At 42.3% G+C, this 20290-nt stretch overlaps 1 pseudogene; it reads left to right on the forward strand.

Moving 5' to 3' along the window:
* Positions 1-512: 512 nt before the first annotated feature.
* Positions 513-1036, forward strand: Rpl29-ps11 (ribosomal protein L29, pseudogene 11; annotated as a pseudogene).
* The last annotated feature ends 19254 nt before the right edge of the window (positions 1037-20290 follow it).

Genomic DNA, 20290 nt, shown 5'->3' on the forward strand with positions numbered 1-20290 from the left:
CACAGAGAGTGTTTATTTGGATTTAACAAACTGACCATTCCCCTCCTGTAAATTAGAAGGCATTTTTAAATCCATTACACTGAATTCGTATCTTGTCAGTTCCTGGTTATTCAAAAGACTACTGCCTAGCTAGCCAGGTAGACTATGTGCTTTCAATGGTATAAAAGAATCCCCCCATATTAGTGATCTTAAGATATCCGAACTCTGGGAAATATACAGTTCTCTTCCTAAATAATTAACTGCCTAGTTTAAGTACCCCATATTTTTAACACATTCTATTCAATATGTAGACAGCATGGAGCAGAGTTTTCTGTGTACATCAACTCAGTCCTTGCTATAACTCCCCCAGTGGAGGTGTACCATCATAAAACAAAGTTATTATAGCTCATAGATCATAAGTAATACAGTCACATCACTAATGAACTCAAACTCAGCTCTTTTGGAAGCTCAAGTCCGTACTACTGAAAAGGCAAGCTCTTTCTCTTCCAGTCCCAGGCACTGCAGGAGCTGCGGCTTACCGTGCAGACATGGCCAAGTCCAAGAAGCACACCACACACAACCAGTCCTGCAAATGGCACAGAAATGGCAACAAGAAACCCCGGTCACAAAGATACGAATCTCTTAAGGGGGTTGACCCCAAGTTTCTGAGGAACATGCGCTTTGCCAAGAAGCACAACAAGAAAGGCCTGAGGAAGATGCAGTCCAACAATGCCAAGGCAGTGAGTGCATGAGCAGAGGCCACCATGGCCCTCGTGAAGCCTCAGGCCATCAAGCCCAAGATGCCAAAGGGCTCCATCCGCAAACTCAGCCGTCTGGCTTTCACCTCTCACCCCAAGCTTGGGAAGAGGATTTGAAGCTACATGGCCAAGGGTCGTAGGCTCTGCCGACCAAAGCCAAAGGTTCAAACCAAGGCAGAGGCCAAAGCTCCAGCTAAGGCCCAGGCCAAAGCTCCAGCCCAGGCTCCCAAGGGTGCCCAGGCCCCTGTGACGGCCCCATAGAAAAGGCTCCTGCCAGTGTGAAGACAGACGGACTGCTGTGACACACCTACCTACACACTATTTGCAGATAACCAGTGTCCTATGCTGTTTTTACAAATAAACTTGAGACAAGAAAAAAAGAAAGAGGTAGAATTTCCTGGTGAAGTCACCTGATTCCTGAGTACACAGCAGCTGTCCTTGGGGCAGTGGAATTAGCATCAAAATACAGATAACTTAGACAAGCCTGGGAAACCAGAAGAGACTGATCTCTGTACATACATATCGGACGCCTGAGGAAAAAGCCAAAGACCATCTGGAACCCTGGTGCACTGAAGTTCCCGGAAGGGGCGGCACAGGTCTTCCTGGTTGCTGCCGCTGCAGAGAGCCCCTGGGCAGCACCCCACGAGCGAACCTGAGCCTCGGGACCACAGGTAAGACCAAATTTTCTGCTGCAAGAAAGCTGCCTGGTGAGCTTGGGACACACGGAAGCAGAATTTCTCTAGGACCGGGCACATTCTGTGTTTACCGGAAGTCCCACACCCGCGGATCCCGGCCCGCAGCAGCTCTCTGCTCCCAGACCCGGTGAGAGAGAGACCCAACCGCCTGGTCAGGTGGGCACTCCTGAGGCTGCAGAGCAGAAGAGACCACCAACACTGCTCACCCCTGCCCACATCCCTGGCCCAAGAGGAAACTGTATAAGACCTCTGGGCTCCCGTGGGGGAGGGCCCAGGAGCGGCAGGACACCAGCCTGAGACACCGCCAGAACCTGAAAGAAACAGACCAGATAAACAGTTCTCTGCACCCAAACCCCGTGGGAGGGAGAGCTAAACCTTCAGAGAGGCAGACAAGCCTGGGAAACCAGAAGAGACTGCTCCCTGCACACACATCTCGGACGCCAGAGGAAAAAGCCAAAGACCATCTGGAACCCTGGTGCACTGAAGCTCCCGGAAGGGGCGGCACAGGTCTTCCTGGTTGCTGCCGCTGCAGAGAGCCCCTGGGCAGCACCCCACGAGCATACTTGAGCCTCAGGACCACAGGTAAGACCAAATTTTCTGCTGCAAGAAAGCTGCCTGGTGAACTCAAGACACAGGCCCACAGGAACAGCTGAAGACCTGTAGAGAGGAAAAACTACACACCCGAAAGCAGAACACTCTGTCCCCATAACTGACTGAAAGAGACGAAAACAGGTCTACAGCACTCCTGACACACAGGCTTATAGGACAGTCTAGCCACTGTCAGAAATAGCAGAACAAAGTAACACTAGAGATAATCTGATGGCGAGAGGCAAGCGCAGGAACCCAAGCAACAGAAACCAAGACTACAATGCATCATCGGAGCCCAATTCTCCCACCAAAACAAACATGGAATATCCAAACACACCAGAAAAGCAAGATCTAGTTTCAAAATCATATTTGATCATGATGCTGGAGGACTTCAAGAAAGACATGAACACACTTAGGGAAACACAGGAAAACATTAATAAACAAGTAGAAGCCTACAGAGAGGAATCGCAAAAATCCCTGAAAGAATTCCAGGAAAACAAAATCAAACAGTTGAAGGAATTAAAAATGGAAATAGAAGCAATCAAGAAAGAACACATGGAAACAACCCTGGATATACAAAACCAAAAGAAGAGACAAGGAGCTGTAGATACAAGCTTCACCAACAGAATACAGGAGATGGAAGAGAGAATCTCAGGAGCAGAAGATTCCATAGAAATCATTGACTCAACTGTCAAAGATAATGTAAAGCGGAAAAAGCTACTGGTCCAAAACATACAGGAAATCCAGGACTCAATGAGAAGATCAAACCTAAGGATAATAGGTATAGAAGAGAGTGAAGACTCCCAGCTCAAAGGACCAGTAAATATCTTCAACAAAATCATAGAAGAAAACTTCCCTAACCTAAAAAAAGAGATACCCATAGACATACAAGAAGCCTACAGAACTCCAAATAGATTGGACCAGAAAAGAAACACCTCCCGTCACATAATTGTCAAAACACTAAACGCACAAAATAAAGAAAGAATATTAAAAGCAGTAAGGGAAAAAGGTCAAGTAACATATAAAGGGAGACCTATCAGAATCACACCAGACTTCTCGCCAGAAACTATGAAGGCCAGAAGATCCTGGACTGATGTCATACAGACCCTAAGAGAACACAAATGCCAGCCCAGGTTACTGTATCCAGCAAAACTCGCAATTAACATTGATGGAGAAACCAAGATATTCCATGACAAAACCAAATTTACACAATATCTTTCTACAAATCCAGCACTACAAAGGATAATAAATGGTAAAGCCCACCATAAGGAGGCAAGCTATACCCTAGAAGAAGCAAGAAACTAATCGTCTTGGCAACAAAACAAAGAGAATGAAAGCACACAAACATAACCTCACATCCAAATATGAATATAAAGGGAAACAATAATCACTATTCCTTAATATCTCTCAATATCAATGGCCTCAACTCCCCAATAAAAAGACATAGATTAACAAACTGGATACGCAACGAGGACCCTGCATTCTGCTGCCTACAGGAAACACACCTCAGAGACAAGGACAGACACTACCTCAGAGTGAAAGGCTGGAAAACAACTTTCCAAGCAAATGGTCAGAAGAAGCAAGCTGGAGTAGCCATTCTAATATCAAATAAAATCAATTTCCAACTAAAAGTCATCAAAAAAGATAAGGAAGGACACTTCATATTCATCAAAGGAAAAATCCACCAAGATGAACTCTCAATCCTAAATATCTATGCCCCAAATACAAGGGCACCTACATACGTAAAAGAAACCCTACTAAAGCTCAAAACACACATTGCACCTCACACAATAATAGTGGGAGATTTCAACACCCCACTCTCATCAATGGACAGATCATGGAAACAGAAATTAAACAGTGATGTCGACAGACTAAGAGAAGTCATGAGCCAAATGGACTTAACGGATATTTATAGAACATTCTATCCTAAAGCAAAAGGATATACCTTCTTCTCAGCTCCTCATGGTACTTTCTCCAAAATTGACCATATAATTGGTCAAAAAACGGGCCTCAACAGGTACAGAAAGATAGAAATAATCCCATGCGTGCTATCGGACCACCACGGCCTAAAACTGGTCTTCAATAACAATAAGGGAAGAATGCCCACATATACGTGGAAATTGAACAATGCTCTACTCAATGATAACCTGGTCAAGGAAGAAATAAAGAAAGAAATTAAAAACTTTTTAGAATTTAATGAAAATGAAGATACAACATACTCAAACTTATGGGACACAATGAAAGCTGTGCTAAGAGGAAAACTCATAGCGCTTAGTGCCTGCAGAAAGAAACAGGAAAGAGCATATGTCAGCAGCTTGACAGCACACCTAAAAGCTCTAGAACAAAAAGAAGCAAATACACCCAGGAGGAGCAGAAGGCAGGAAATAATCAAACTCAGAGCTGAAATCAACCAAGTAGAAACAAAAAGGACCATAGAAAGAATCAACAGAACCAAAAGTTGGTTCTTTGAGAAAATCAACAAGATAGATAAACCCTTAGCCAGACTAACGAGAGGACACAGAGAGTGCGTCCAAATTAACAAAATCAGAAATGAAAAGGGAGACATAATTACAGATTCAGAGGAAATTCAAAAAATCATCAGATCTTACTATAAAAACCTATATTCAACAAAATTTGAAAATCTTCAGGAAATGGACAATTTCCTAGACAGATACCAGGTATCGAAGTTAAATCAGGAACAGATAAACCAGTTAAACAACCCCATAACTCCTAAGGAAATAGAAGCAGTCATTAAAGGTCTCCCAACCAAAAAGAGTCCAGGTCCAGACGGGTTTAGTGCAGAATTCTATCAAACCTTCATAGAAGACCTCATACCAATATTATCCAAACTATTCCACAAAATTGAAACAGATGGAGCCCTACCGAATTCCTTCTACGAAGCCACAATTACTCTTATACCTAAACCACACAAAGACACAACAAAGAAAGAGAACTTCAGACCAATTTCCCTTATGAATATCAACGCAAAAATACTCAATAAAATTCTGGCAAACCGAATTCAAGAGCACATCAAAACAATCATCCACCATGATCAAGTAGGCTTCATCCCAGGCATGCAGGGATGGTTTAATATACGGAAAACCATCAACGTGATCCATTATATAAACAAACTGAAAGAACAGAACCACATGATCATTTCATTAGATGCTGAGAAAGCGTTTGACAAAATTCAACACCCCTTCATGATAAAAGTCCTGGAGAGAATAGGAATTCAAGGCCCATACCTGAACATAGTAAAAGCCATATACAGCAAACCAGTTGCTAACATTAAACTAAATGGAGAGAAACTTGAAGCAATCCCACTAAAATCAGGGACTAGACAAGGCTGCCCACTCTCTCCCTACTTATTCAATATAGTTCTTGAAGTTCTAGCCAGAGCAATCAGACAACAAAAGGAGATCAAGGGGATACAGATCGGAAAAGAAGAGGTCAAAATATCACTATTTGCAGATGATATGATAGTATATTTAAGTGATCCCAAAAGTTCCACCAGAGAACTACTAAAGCTGATAAACAACTTCAGCAAAGTGGCTGGGTATAAAATTAACTCAAATAAATCAGTAGCCTTCCTCTATACAAAAGAGAAACAAGCCGAGAAAGAAATTAGGGAAACGACACCCTTCATAATAGACCCAAATAATATAAAGTACCTCGGTGTGACTTTAACCAAGCAAGTAAAAGATCTGTACAATAAGAACTTCAAGACTCTGAAGAAAGAAATTGAAGAAGACCTCAGAAGATGGAAAGATCTCCCATGCTCATGGATTGGCAGGATTAATATAGTAAAAATGGCCATTTTACCAAAAGCAATTTACAGATTCAATGCAATCCCCATCAAAATACCAATCCAATTCTTCAAAGAGTTAGACAGAACAATTTGCAAATTCATCTGGAATAACAAAAAACCCAGGATAGCTAAAGCTATCCTCAACAATAAAAGGACTTCAGGGGGAATCACTATCCCTGAACTCAAGCAGTATTACAGAGCAATAGTGATAAAAACTGCATGGTATTGGTACAGAGACAGACAGATAGACCAATGGAATAGAATTGAAGACCCAGAAATGAACCCACACACCTATGGTCACTTGATTTTTGACAAAGGAGCCAAAACCATCCAATGGAAAAAAGATAGCATTTTCAGCAAATGGTGCTGGTTCAACTGGAGGGCAACATGTAGAAGAATGCAGATCGATCCATGCTTATCACCCTGTACAAAGCTTAAGTCCAAGTGGATCAAGGACCTCCACATCAAACCAGACACACTCAAACTAATAGAAGAAAAACTAGGGAAGCATCTGGAACACATGGGCACTGGAAAAAATTTCCTGAACAAAACACCAATGGCTTATGCTCTAAGATCAAGAATCGACAAATGGGATCTCATAAAACTGCAAAGCTTCTGTAAGGCAAAGGACACTGTGGTTAGGACAAAACGGCAACCAACAGATTGGGAAAAGATCTTTACCAATCCTACAACAGATAGAGGCCTTATATCCAAAATATACAAAGAACTCAAGAAGTTAGACCGCAGGGAAACAAATAACCCTATTAAAAAATGGGGTTCAGAGCTAAACAAAGAATTCACAGCTGAGGAATGCCGAATGGCTGAGAAACACCTAAAGAAATGTTCAACATCTTTAGTCATAAGGGAAATGCAAATCAAAACAACCCTGAGATTTCACCTCACACCAGTGCGATTGGCTAAGATCAAAAACTCAGGTGACAGCAGATGCTGGCGAGGATGTGGAGAAAGAGGAACACTCCTCCATTGTTGGTGGGATTGCAGACTAGTAAAACCATTCTGGAAATCAGTCTGGAGGTTCCTCAGAAAATTGGACATTGAACTGCCTGAGGATCCAGCTATACCTCTCTTGGGCATATACCCAAAAGATGCCTCAACATATAAAAGAGACACGTGCTCCACTATGTTCATCGCAGCCTTATTTATAATAGCCAGAAAATGGAAAGAACCCAGATGCCCTTCAACAGAGGAATGGATACAGAAAATGTGGTACATCTACACAATGGAATATTACTCAGCTATCAAAAACAACGAGTTTATGAAATTCGTAGGCAAATGGTTGGAACTGGAAAATATCATCCTGAGTGAGCTAACCCAATCACAGAAAGACATACATGGTATGCACTCATTGATAAGTGGCTATTAGCCCAAATGCTTGAATTACCCTAGATCCCTAGAACAAACGAAACTCAAGACGGATGATCAAAATGTGAATGCTTCACTCCTTCTTTAAATGAGGAAAAAGAATACCCTTGGCAGGGAAGGGAGAGGCAAAGATTAAAACAGAGACTGAAGGAACACCCATTCAGAGCCTGCCCCACATGTGGCCCATACATATACAGCCACCCAATTAGACAAGATGGATGAAGCAAAGAAGTGCAGACCGACAGGAGCCGGATGTAGATCGCTCCTGAGAGACACAGCCAGAATACAGCAAATACAGAGGCGAATGCCAGCAGCAAACCACTGAACTGAGAATAGGTCCCCTATTGAAGGAATCAGAGAAAGAACTGGAAGAGCTTGAAGGGGCTTGAGACCCCAAAAGTACAACAATGCCAAGCAACCAGAGCTTCCAGGGACTAAGCCAGTACCTAAAGACTATACATGGACTGACCCTGGACTCTGACCCCATAGGTAGCAATGAATATCCTAGTAAGAGCACCAGTGGAAGGGGAAGCCCTGGGTCCTGCTAAGACTGAACCCCCCGTGAACTAGTCTATGGGGGGAGGGTGGCAATGGGGGGAGGGTTGGGAGGGGGACACCCATAAGGAAGGGGAGGGGGGAGGGGGATGTTTGCCCGGAAACCGGGAAAGGGAATAACACTCGAAATGTATATAAGAAATACTCAAGTTAATAAAAAAAAAAAAGAAAGAAAAAAAGAAAGAAAAGACAAATTAGATAACAGTTCACAGCAGGATACTCATGTGGTAAAGACATTGACAACACAAAAGCATGAACCTTTCCATACCCAGAGAAGACATTGCCATGTGTCAGCATTGTTTCTTCACTTGGGGAGCTGATGAGTCAAAGCAGTTAAGAACCAGACAATAAAGACAGATCAATAATCTACCTGGGTTTGAACTCCACTGGCTGGCAGTACCGGCTAGTTTTATGACAACTTGATACAAGATAGTTATTTAGAAAGAGAGGCTCTCAATTGGAAAGAAAATGGCTCTATGAAGTTTGTCTATAGTGCTTTTTTTTTAATTATTGATTGATGTGAGAGGGTTCTTTGTAGGTGGTACCATCTCTGGGCAGGTAGCCATGGATGCTATAAGAAAGCTGAGCAAGTCAAGAAAGAGAAAGCTCACAAGCAGCACTCCTCCATGGCCTCTGCATGGGCTTCTGCCTCCAGGGTCCCAGGCTGTTTGAGTTCTGCCCTGATTACTTTTGATGACGAACTGTGGAGAGGAAGTATAAACAAAATAATTAATAGTTTCCTATCATAGCAATAAAAACCCCAACTAAGACACTGGCTTATGTGAACTTGTTTTCTGCATCTATAGTTGCCTTATAAGAAAAGGTACCAAGTCAGGTTATAGTGGTTAATCTTAGCACTCAGGAGATAGTGGCAGGCAGATCTCTGAGTATGATACCATCTTGCACAGAATGATTTCCAGGACAGCCAGAGCCTATACAATGAAGCCCTGTCTCAAAAGACAAACAAACAAACAAGCAAAAAGAAAAGAAAAGTAAAAGAGAAAGAGGGGGCAGCAACCCAAGGTATTGTTATCAAAGACAATGGATGTGGACTCTTATTCTTCAGATAAATTGATGATATAACGAATCTTACTTTCCAGGTCCAATGAGCAAAAGTTCCCATATCCCAAGACTAGACCATCACACTGAGGTTTGCACACAGTCTAAGTAAATAGAAGAAATTAGCCTTTGAGTAAATATTAAATATTTGGGAGATGTTTACATTCTAGGAATTATCAAAAGTGGCTTTACGTTTATTACTTCAGTTAATCTGCTCAACATCCTAACCTATAAAGAAGGCATAACGATTCTATCCCTATTTTATATGTTTAAAAATTCTGGCCAAGAGGTTAAGTAACCAAGACCTACCACGTAAGACTAAATCCTCCTACAACATAATTGGCTCAAGAAATAAGGTGTCTTTATCAAGGTCACATATAATTAATGTGTCTAGCATCACTCAACCAGCCAGTTAATGAAGAAATCCTTAAGATCAATTCTAACTCCAGAGCCCTCCTCACTAGTCCACATGCTATCAATATGATTCAGTTAGATTTCTAGGTTTGATCAAGTCACCTGACTTTAGGACCTTCTTAATCCATCTCTAAAGGCTGGGGCATCTCTAGGTTCCAGCAATGATCATGAAGAGGCAAGAAAGACATCAGCAAATTCCAGATCAAGACGCAGATGTTGCTGGACATGGCCCATGATTGTGTCTCAACACAGGCTGCTTGAGTGGCTGTCAGCCCTGATTGCACATTAGAATCACCAAGGGATCTCTGAGAAATTCACTCCCAGCCCCATTAAATCAGTTTGTCCAATGGTGGAGTCTGGAAATGACAACTGTTTTGAGATCTCACTCACTGATTCTTTTGAATCCATTGTTGGGACCTCTGAATTAAAGAGGTGGACACCCATAGATCAGAATAAAGACTTAGTAGAAGACATATAAGCAAACCTTCTACTAAACTCTCCAAACTAATGCTCTTCATGATACCATACTCTACATCTATTTATTTCAGCTTTGTTTGAAACAGGATCCTACTATATTGTCAAGCTCAGGGGTTCAGGTGACCCTCCCACATCAATCTCCAAAATGGCTAGGGCGACAGACTCAAGTGTCACTATGTCCAGATTGCTCTGCATATTTTAAAATTAAACATGCAAAAATAGTATTCTTAAATGTACATGATTATATGCACCTATTTTTTAAAAGTGAAATTCTGTGGGAAAGCAGATGCCTAGCATGTGCAGGACCCCAGGTTCAACCCTCAGCACCCCCAAATATAAAAGAGAAAACCCTTAAAGGAAGACAGGTTAATCTTAGCACACACATATGTATGTATGTGCATGCATGTGATAATCATGCTTGCACAGACACATACCTTTTATTCCACTAGAGTTCTATGTCCTTTTTGTTGAGTTTTCAGGCAAAATTAGCAGCAACTTTTTATTAGTACCTCCCATCCCCTTGGAAGTGCACATGCAAGCGCCCATGCATTTGTGCATAATGACAAAGCTCTGTCAAGCTAAGGGCTCACCTTTGCACCTTTCTAAGATCTGCCAGAGGTAATGTAAGCTACTGACAAATGAAAATGCCAGCCCTCCAGGTATAGTCATATATTTGAACCAAAAAAGTAAATACTTGTCCAATACTCTGCTGGTCTCCCATGATTGTTTAAATTGGAACATTTTAATTTTTATCACAACTTCTGTGGGGTCTTCATAGAAGCATGCATTTAGTCACTTTTCTTGTTACTCAAAGAATTTAGTGTACAGAAATGAAAGGGGAAAAGTCAACCGTACTTATTAAGAAATTTAAAATAAATTGAACATCCCTTTCATGTTTTTCTGAATGACTTCCCTCCATAAATTTCACCTTTTGCACGAGGTGCTTGCCCCCGCCCCTGTTTCTATATGGTGTAATAATTACATGCTCCATTAACTTCTAAAGGGTTAATGAAAGGTTAGGGGAACAGGAGTTAGGTAGGGAGGTGGGAAGAGAAGGCAGCAGTCTGGTCTCTCTTGGCACATAAGCCGAATGGATAGGAATTTCATGGAGAGGAAGTGAGACACCACCCTTCAGGGGAGGTTAGAGTCACATGAGGTTGTGTCTTAGACTCACATAGAGACACCTTACAAAAACCCTTCATCTGCTCTCCTCTGCATAAGCAATACGAAGACACAGAATGGTATCAGGAAAACGCACCTAACTCTCACTCTAGCGGTGTGTAAAATTGAACAAATTACACAACAAAAATTAAGATTAATAAATAAGGAAATTAAATGGTCCGGCTTTACAGACCGGTGAACAGTGTGAATCTGAGCGCACTCCACATGACGCATCCGGTTTCATTTTAGTACGTTAGATGCTCAACACTGAGGAGGCCGACAAAGCTTAGGAAGCGCAAAAGCCTATACTAGGTGCCAATTGAACATTAGCAACCAACATGCACAGAATGAGCTCTGAGGATGCCCCCTGCCTTCCTCCTCCTTCAATAGGACAAGCAGGGGATATGGCTCCATACATGCTGTGCTTTGGAAATCTACTACTCAGGCTTGATCTCACTACTCTCTCTCCAGCATCAAAATCTGGCACATGGGTGGGGGGCTGGGGGGTTGTCATGAGAAATCACAGTCATAAATGTTTTTTTAATTGGATTTTTAAATTTACATTTCAAATGTTATTCCCTTTCCCTTCCCTCCCAGTTTCCCATCCATAAACACCCCCTATCCCAGCCTCCCTCCCCCTTCTTCTATGAGCGTATACCCCCACCCACTCACCCACCCCTTCCCACCTCCCTGCCCTGACATTCCCCTACACTGGGGCTTCCAGCCTTGGCAGGACCAAGGGCTTCTCCTCCCATTGGTGCCCAACAAGACCATCCTCTACTACATATGCAGCTGGAGCCATGGGTCTGTCCATGTGTACTCTTTGGATGGTGGTTTAGTCCCTGGGGGTGCTGGTTGGTTGGTATTGTTGTTCTTATGGGGTTGCAAGCTCCTTCAGCTCCTTTAATCCTTTCCCTAACTCCTCCAATGGGGAGCTCATTCTCAGTTCAATGGTTGGCTGTGGGCATTCGCTCTGTATTTGTCATGGTCTGGCAGAGCCTCTCAGGAGACAGCTATATCAGGCTCCTGTCAGCATGCACTTCTTGGCTTCATTAATATTGCCTAGTTTTGGTGGCTGTTTGTATATGGGCTGGATCCCCAGGTGGGGCAGACTCTGAATGGCCATTCCTTCAGTCTCTGCTCCAAACTTTGTCTCCATATCTCCTCCCATGAATATTTTTGCTCCCCCTTCTAAAAAGAACTGAAGCACCCATTCTTTGGTTGTCCTCCTTCTTGAGCTTCATGTGGTCTGTAGATTGTATCTTGTGTAATCCAAACTTTTGGGTTAATATCCACTTATCAGTGAGTGCATACCATGCGTGTTTTTTTGTGATTGGGTTACCTCAGGATGATGTTTTCTAGTTCCAAATGTTTTCTGCCTTGTCCCTTAGCCCCATCTGAAGCCCACTGCACCCCTAAAGCCTTTATGATTTCCTTACAAAGACCTGATGAATGAGGATCCAGATTATGCCAGGAGATGGTGGCAACTGCCTTTAATCCCAGCAGAAGCAGGTAGAACCCCAAGTTTGGGGCTAGCCTTGTCTACAGGGATATACAGAGAAACCATGTCTAAAAAAAAAAAAAGCAGGCTTCCACATCAGAATAATGTGACTGCTCTCTGCTCAACAGTTATTTCCAAAAGGATGCACACCATCTCCAGCAGATAATTCACTTCATCAATTTACTCAATAGTCCAGACCCCAAATCACCTTCTGGAGCTCTGTGCTACAGGCCGTGACCACTGGGGTTTTCACAGTTCTATCTACCAGAGTCCCAAACTTCCTTCAGACTTTATAATCCAAACCAGCAAAAACAATAATAACAATAATGCAAGCCATCTAAAACAGGTTACGTCTCCAATGCCAAAGACTGGCCCTGTCTCCTGGCATTTCTCTTTCTTCCATGATTTGACTCTACAGAACGTCTCAGGACTACAGACAGTAGACCTTAATTAGGCCTCAGTAGGACCGAGTCTGAGCTACCACCTGAGAAAATATATTCCACCATTACACAAGAATGCAGTTCGTCAGGGCTGGACATGAATCACTTAGCAGCATTAAATATATGTTTCCCCAAAGTTCTGAACCATTTATTTTTAGTTCACAAAAGGACACATGTGGTCTTTAGCAGTATTAGAATATGAATAGAGAGATTCATGATTTGGTAGTTTTTCAAAAAATGGACTCTTGAGTGTTTGTTTTTTAGAATTGCACTGCCAGGTGCAGATTCACTGATCTTATAAACCTCCTCTGCTTGTTCCAGGGATTAGAAAACTCAGAGAGGAAGAGAGGCTTGCTGACCATTCAAATCATGCAGTCGTCTAAGGCTCAAAGTGTGAAACAAACTCGGTGTTCCCGCTTCACTCTGTTTCCTCTCAAAGGAGCTGAACAGATTCGTGAAATAGAGAAGAGCAGAAGATCCATCTTTGCAGGTGACTCCTTGAGACCAGGAGACCTGCTGAAGAAAACAGTCCCTCTTCCAAAAGGTAGGAAAGCAACTAAAGATGAACGTATTGTGTATGACCTCTACTCGGACGCTAGCTACTGTAAAACATTTTCCTCCTTTTATAGATATAATTACATTAAAGAAAATACAAACAAAAATGTAAACATATGTATCAGATAAATCTAAAGCCATGGTTTGTGTAGAGGAGGGGAACAGGACTCCTTGTTTTACCAAACTTCCCTAAGGGCTCCTCTGACATAATGAGCTCCCTCAGGATTAGTAACGATCTCTTCAGCTGCAGGGTTTAGTTCTAGTTCTAGTCCATTCGGCAAGGTGTGCCCTGCCCTGTTGACTCCACTGAATTTCAAGTTATTTACTTATTGTGGTAAGGAGCAAATGGCCAAGCACAGCGGAGCATGGAGAAGGCACAGGGTCTGTGTACTCGGTATCAGTTTGTCTGCATCCAGGGATGCAGAGCACACACCCAACAGGTAACACGCAGCAGATGAAGCCCAGGTTGGCAGCCAGAGCCATTGTGAACCTCTCCCCCCAAGTCTAAGAGAAGGAGCCCAAAACAGGCAGAATCAAACTTGGAATGCCCCATTTGAACCATCCCGGGAGACACTGAGAGGCAGTGCCTCCTGGGTGACATGACTCACTAGGTTAAGCCTCTGACGGACATTGCTTTACTGAGGGAAAATGGGAGAAAAAATCCCAGGCTGTTCTCCAGATGTTGCATTCCCCAAAAGGGACAGGAATGGGCCAAGGCTATTTTGTGCTGTCCCCTCCCAACTCCGAACTGCATTCTACAGTTATTCCCCAGACCTGCAAGCTATCCAAGAAAAAGAAGACTGTCTGTGTAAGCCCTAGGCTACTTTGGTCTGCCAATTACTCTTACAGCAAAAATACATACATACATACATACATACATACATACATACATACATACATACATACTTCACACAAAACTTGTCCAGGGCTATGGTTGAATTCAACATAGCCTAAAACCTAGACCTGAGAAACTTAACTTTACTTTTTTTAAAAAATGAAAAAGATCAGAGCGTGATGACACATGCCTATAATCCCAGTACTAGGAAGACTGAGGGCCAAAGTGGCAGCACCTCAGCTTTGAAGTAGCCTTTCATCAGTAATTGTTGTCTGAGATTGTATGGTGTTGTTCTTTTGAAGGATTCTCAGAGCTTTAGAATAGCTTAGACTAGAGACCTGGCAAACCAGGAAGTCTTTAAGGTTGAGAATTGCTTAGGTCTTTCAAGATAACCCCTAGATGAGATAAGGGGTTTGGTACTGGGGGAGATTGACTTGCTAGCCATGTCTTTATCTAGGAAGCTTTCAGGTTCAATTCTTGAGAGTCTGATCCCATGGCTGCTGAGAAGACTAGATTCATCCTGCATTGTCTCTTTTTTCTTTATTGATCAATGAGTTATCCTGCACCAACAAGTAGGGGACGTAATATAGTATGTCCACAAATACCCACCCAAACAAGAAGGGTGGCTGGGACAAGCTCACAGTTCTCTCCTAGAAGCTAGAAAGACTGTGGGAATATGTACAGAAGGAAAATTAAATGGTAGGACCAACCAAGAGAGAAGGTCATTTCTATACTCAGGGACTGGCATCCCCAGGAGATACCTCTGGTAAACAGAGTATAAGGTATGCTTGCTTTCACTGGTCAAGACATGTCCTCCTAATAACCAAAATCTATCAGCCTAATTCAAAGGCTGGAAGTGACAGATAGCTGCTAGAGACATAAACCTAGAGCCCAGTCCATGACTGTGACTATTTGTGTATTTAGATAATCAGAGTTGGGGCTGGGGATTTAGCTCAGTGGTAGAGCGCTTACCTAGGAAGCACAAGGCCCTGGGTTCGGTCCCCAGCTCCGAAAAAAGGAACCAAAAAGAAAAAAAAAAAACCAAGGTGATAATCAGAGTTCACAGGACATTAGCAGTGATATTAATTGAGGTACTAATGTACTTCGGTCCAGCAAAGAGTGAGGAGAACTTATAATTAGCAGAGTTTTGACAAAATTCACTCAATGATCTCAATTGCTGCTTAGGTAAAGAACAGTTAGTTAGGGTCCATTTAGCATCATCATAATAAGGCTCATTTGTGAGCCTTACCTGGTTAACCTATGGGTAAAAGTAATGGGAACCTATGAGCTTAAAAACATGCATTTGTTATCCATGTTAAATATAATCCTTCAATGAAAGGACCAGCATTCACATATCTAAAATCCAAGTGCATAAGTAAACCTCAGCATAATGCAACTGGTGACCTCCCAAAATTTGGACAGTGCCCACAAACAAGGATAGCTTAATGTCTGACCTGCCATTCAAACCAAACCCATACAGTTAGACCAAAGAATCATGACAGACATACGTGTGCATATAACTTAAATAGCCAATTTTCTTTGTATAATATATAACCCAATTCACAAATATGAGTAGAGAATTTCACTGGTAAGAGAATCTCTTTATCTTTCTGGTACTGACATGTTTTACCCCGTTTGTAGCATAGGGATTTAATGAAAACTTTGGGGATGGGAAATATTTTTAAGTACTGTGAAGTTTATTGGTGGGGTCAGTGAGTTTGTTTAAGTATTGTTACCTAGTACATTCTGTGTGGGGGTGATGATGAAATATTTTGGCATTAAGAACAAAAGGAATTTTGCCCAAGGCTTTTCTCATTTGCAAAATGAACTGCAAACAAAACTCAAGATTCTTATTCTATAATCCCATTATGGGCTCAACCAGCCAATAAAAAGTACCCAGCTGGCTGCCTGAAGTGGGGTCCAGCATACTTTATTCTGTTGAAATCCTTGCAATTAATCACTTTGGCTCAATCATTTTCAAATACTCTTTTATTTTGTCCTAGAGAGACCCACCCTACATGATTATTTTTGGAAGAAAGTGTCTTTTCTCTCAAACAAAAAATTTCCATAATAAGATGAAAGGCAGTGTATTGGATGTGGAAATTTACAAGGTCCGGGAGAATCTGTTATGTCCAGCAGTAATTTGGTTTTACATCTGTGTCCCATCTAGACAGGAATAGTCACCCAGCCATTAAATAAAATACCAAACTTTCAAATTGTCTGTGAAGACACAGCAGTTCATTTGAATAGAGTTCATCCAGGAACATTGTTAATATTGTTCTCAAAATAATAACACATATTCATGGCAGTCAATTTTTAAAGTGTGCTAGCAAAAAGAAAAGGGAAATGAAATGATCCAATGTCCCTTCTGCTTCTCAGAGATGGCTTCTGAATATTTGATCTGTGATTGCCCAGTCTTCCCTCTCCTTATGCATGCATGCATGTAGTTATGCATTCAACATTAGCTTGTAGGAGATATACTGTAGAGACTTGAGCTGAGAGGCCTTTGCATTAATCATAAATCTCTTCACCATGCACAGAGAGATAGTGGTCTCTGTCTCAGGATGGTTTGGGGTTGGTTGGTTGGGGTTTTTTTCCCCCTCATACTCTTTAACTCCTAACAAATACCTGGCCTACATTCTGACTCCCACCCCAATCCTGCCAGCTTCCATTTCCTCTCTTCTCCATCCTCTCAGTGAGCATCTTGTTTTGTTTCCATCTCTGTCAGCTTGTCACATCCTATAGACCCTTGACCTAATTTTGTTTTTGAGATGTTTGGTGAGGCAGGGCTTGTTATTAGTGGTAGAGGTTTGGTTTGGGTTTTGTCTTGATTTGTTGTCTACTTCTGTGAGAGTAAAAGGTTTATTTGGCTTACTGTTTACAGTCTACCGTCAGGAAAAACCCAGACAGGAAGGCAAGAGATTAGGAAGGAGGTAGGAACTGAGGCAGAGTTCATGGAGGAGCGCTGCTTACAGCTTGCATCCTGTGACTTGCTCAGCTTGCTTTATTATACAAGCCAGGACCAATTGCTCAAGAGTGGCACCATTCAGAGTGGACTGGGCCCTCTGACATCAATCATTAGTCAAAAACCAGGATGCAGCGGCGGTGTCTTTAATGAGATTCATTGCTCCTGCTAAGAAAGTCAAGTGTTCAGTTCCCAGCATTCATATGGTGACTCACCACCATCCATTAAGTTCAACTCCAAAGACCAAATGCCCTCTTCTGGCAGCTATGACCAGCACAGATTTGGTTTGGGTTTGGGTTTGGGTTTGGGTTTGGGTTTGGGTTTGGGTTTGGGTTTGGGTTTGGGTTTGGGTTTGGGTTTGGGTATTGATGTGTTCATAGAAAGATAAAGAGAAGATATGTCCAGGTTTCAGCACCAATGTTGTATTTATAAAAGGTAGAGAAAGCAGGGATTATTTCCTATAGAGGTCTGAGGAAAGGGGGTGCCTTAGTGGGTCCCTTAGGGCAAAGAGAGAGAGAGAGAGAGAGAGAGAGAGAGAGAGAGAGAGAGAGAGAGAGAGGAAGGAGGAGGAAGAGAAGGGGAGGGGAGGGGAGGGAAGGGGAGTAGAGGCTGGACATGAGCACATGGAGAGAAAGGGGGAGGGAAATGGGGGAAGGGGGAAGAGCAAGAAGGAAAGAGAGTAAGAGAGTGAGGAGGGGGCAAACAGCCCCTTTTATAGTGTCAGGCACACTTGGCTGTTGCCAGGTAACTGTGGGGGTGGAGCTTAGACAGAATGCTAACAGTTATTCTCAGACAAGATCTCAGTATATAGCTTGGGCTGACCTGCAGCTTGAAGTATTCCTTCCTCAGTCTCCCATGTACTGGTCTTATAGGCATGTACCACCATAGCAGGTCCTTTAGTATCACCTCCTGCCTCTACCCCACCCTCCCCTTCAGAGTCTACATCTTGCTCCACTGTAGCTTCCTACATATGCTCTACCTGGACATCTTTGCCTAGTGCTAAGCCTCCTAATAGTACAATGTTCCTGGATAGGACTCTTTGACATCCTGTCTCAATTCTCTAGTTTCTTACATCCCTCTACTAATAGGAATCTATTATTAGATATAGACACTTTATTATTAGATATATTATCAGATATATCTATTATAGATATTGGTAGATATAATCTACTAATAGATACAGACAGACAATTCTTAAGGATTCTGATCTCAGCTGAGATCTGAGTCTTCTTATTCCTTTCTGAAATTAGAAGGAATTTTTTTATTTTTGCGATCATAATTTAATCACATTTCTCCCTCCCCTTTCCTCCCACTGAACTTTCCCATATATTCCTTGAAACTCCAAATTCATGGCCTCTTTTATCGTCAATTGTTATTGCATGCATATGTGTATTTGTGTGTGTGTGTGTGTGTGTGTGTGTGTGTATATATATATATATATATATATATATATTCCTAGACATAAACTGTTGGGTACATATAATGTAACTTGTATGTATATTTTCAGGAATGTTTGACTCTGGGCAACCAACTGATGCACTCCTCCCTAGATAGGTCCACCACTCCCACCCCCAGCTTTACCTAGATGCCTATAGTTCTTTGTGGAGGATTGAAGCCTTGTGGACTTTGCCCAATCTGGCATGTTCATTGGTGTCATCCTTTTTCAGCTTGTGTTTGGTCCATCGTGGTGGTGAGACTTCATGTGTAGAGCTCCTGATGTTATTAGGAAGGATGATCTCATGGTAGACTCCCTGATCCTCGACTCACATCACTTATCCGTCTCCTCTTCTACAATGTTCCCTGAGCCTTGAGTGCTGGAACGTTTTGTATATGCATCCACTGGGATTGGGCTCCACATTTTGATTTGGTTATGGTTTTCTGAGGTGGTCTCCATCTGTTGGAAAGAGGTTTCTTTGATGAGGGGTAAATAGTACGCTGCTCTGTGGGTATAAGGACAAATTTTGTGGGTTGTTGTTAGGGATTGTGCTGGCTGAGTAAATTAGTGATTATGGATTCTCCTCAAATCCATGTTTTCACTAACATTGATCTGTTCGTTAGGTCTCCACTAGGGGGTTCTTCGACTCATTAGTAAAAGAATTTAAGAATGAACTCAAAGTGAAGCTCAAAGACAATTTTGTTAGCATTCGAAACAGAAAAACTCCAGGGCAGGCATGCTGTAAACCTCAGCAGTGTCCCAAAGGAGGAGCATGGAGGAGAGAAGAGGAAAAGCCATGGACAAGCAGCCACATGGTGGGGAAGGAGGGAGAAGGGGTAGGGGGACTTTAGAGAAAGAATAAGGAAGTCCAAAAGGCTGGGGAAATCCAACATGTTAAGAGAAAACTGTCGTAAGCCTTTAATCCCAGCACAGTGGGTAGAATTAGGAAGCTACATGGCTACAGCCATGAGATTCAATATCTCGTTAAACACTTAATTATCTTTCCTATCTCTTTCACATGTTGACCTTACCTTTTTAGGGTTGGTTCCTTGCCAACTGACTAACCTGGCCCAGTGAAAACATTAGATCTCCACCCAGGTCAAAGATGTTATTGCCTTGACAATAGTGGGCTTTTATTGCTACTCTAACATGGATGCTTAACTTTATAAAGATATAAAATATGATTTCAAAGCACGCACACACACACACACACACACACACACACATACCTCAAAATTACAAACTGTTCAATGAACACCTAACTGGAGAAAGGATGTAAGGATTTGTTTTTTCCTCTCTTTCTTCCTCCTCTTCCAAATAACAAAATGTACAGCAACTTAACACAAACCGAGGAACTCTGTTGGAGAAGAATGAAAATCCCTCTAACTACCGCTGTCCTAAGAGGGGATTTGATGCCTGAGACATTCTGCAGAGCTTATGATTATGGATTTGAATGGAAAAGGTTGCTGACCGTGAGCAGGGGACCCACAGTGATGCCACAGTGCGGTATGAAAAATAGTTATCTGGGAGAGGAAAATGAGTGGGCTCGGGGGGGGGGGGGGGGCTAGGCAAACATCATCTCTAATTTTTAAACACCAAGTATGATGGAGTGTGTGCTCTCAAAATCTGGAAAGGAAGGAAAGGGAAGCTGTAGTTGTGTTTTATAGATAGGGGGAAGGAAT

This window comes from Rattus norvegicus, chromosome 3 (genome assembly GCF_021556685.1).
Source record: "Rattus norvegicus strain SHRSP/BbbUtx chromosome 3, alternate assembly SHRSP_T2T, whole genome shotgun sequence".
Classification (NCBI taxonomy): Eukaryota; Metazoa; Chordata; class Mammalia; order Rodentia; family Muridae; genus Rattus; species Rattus norvegicus.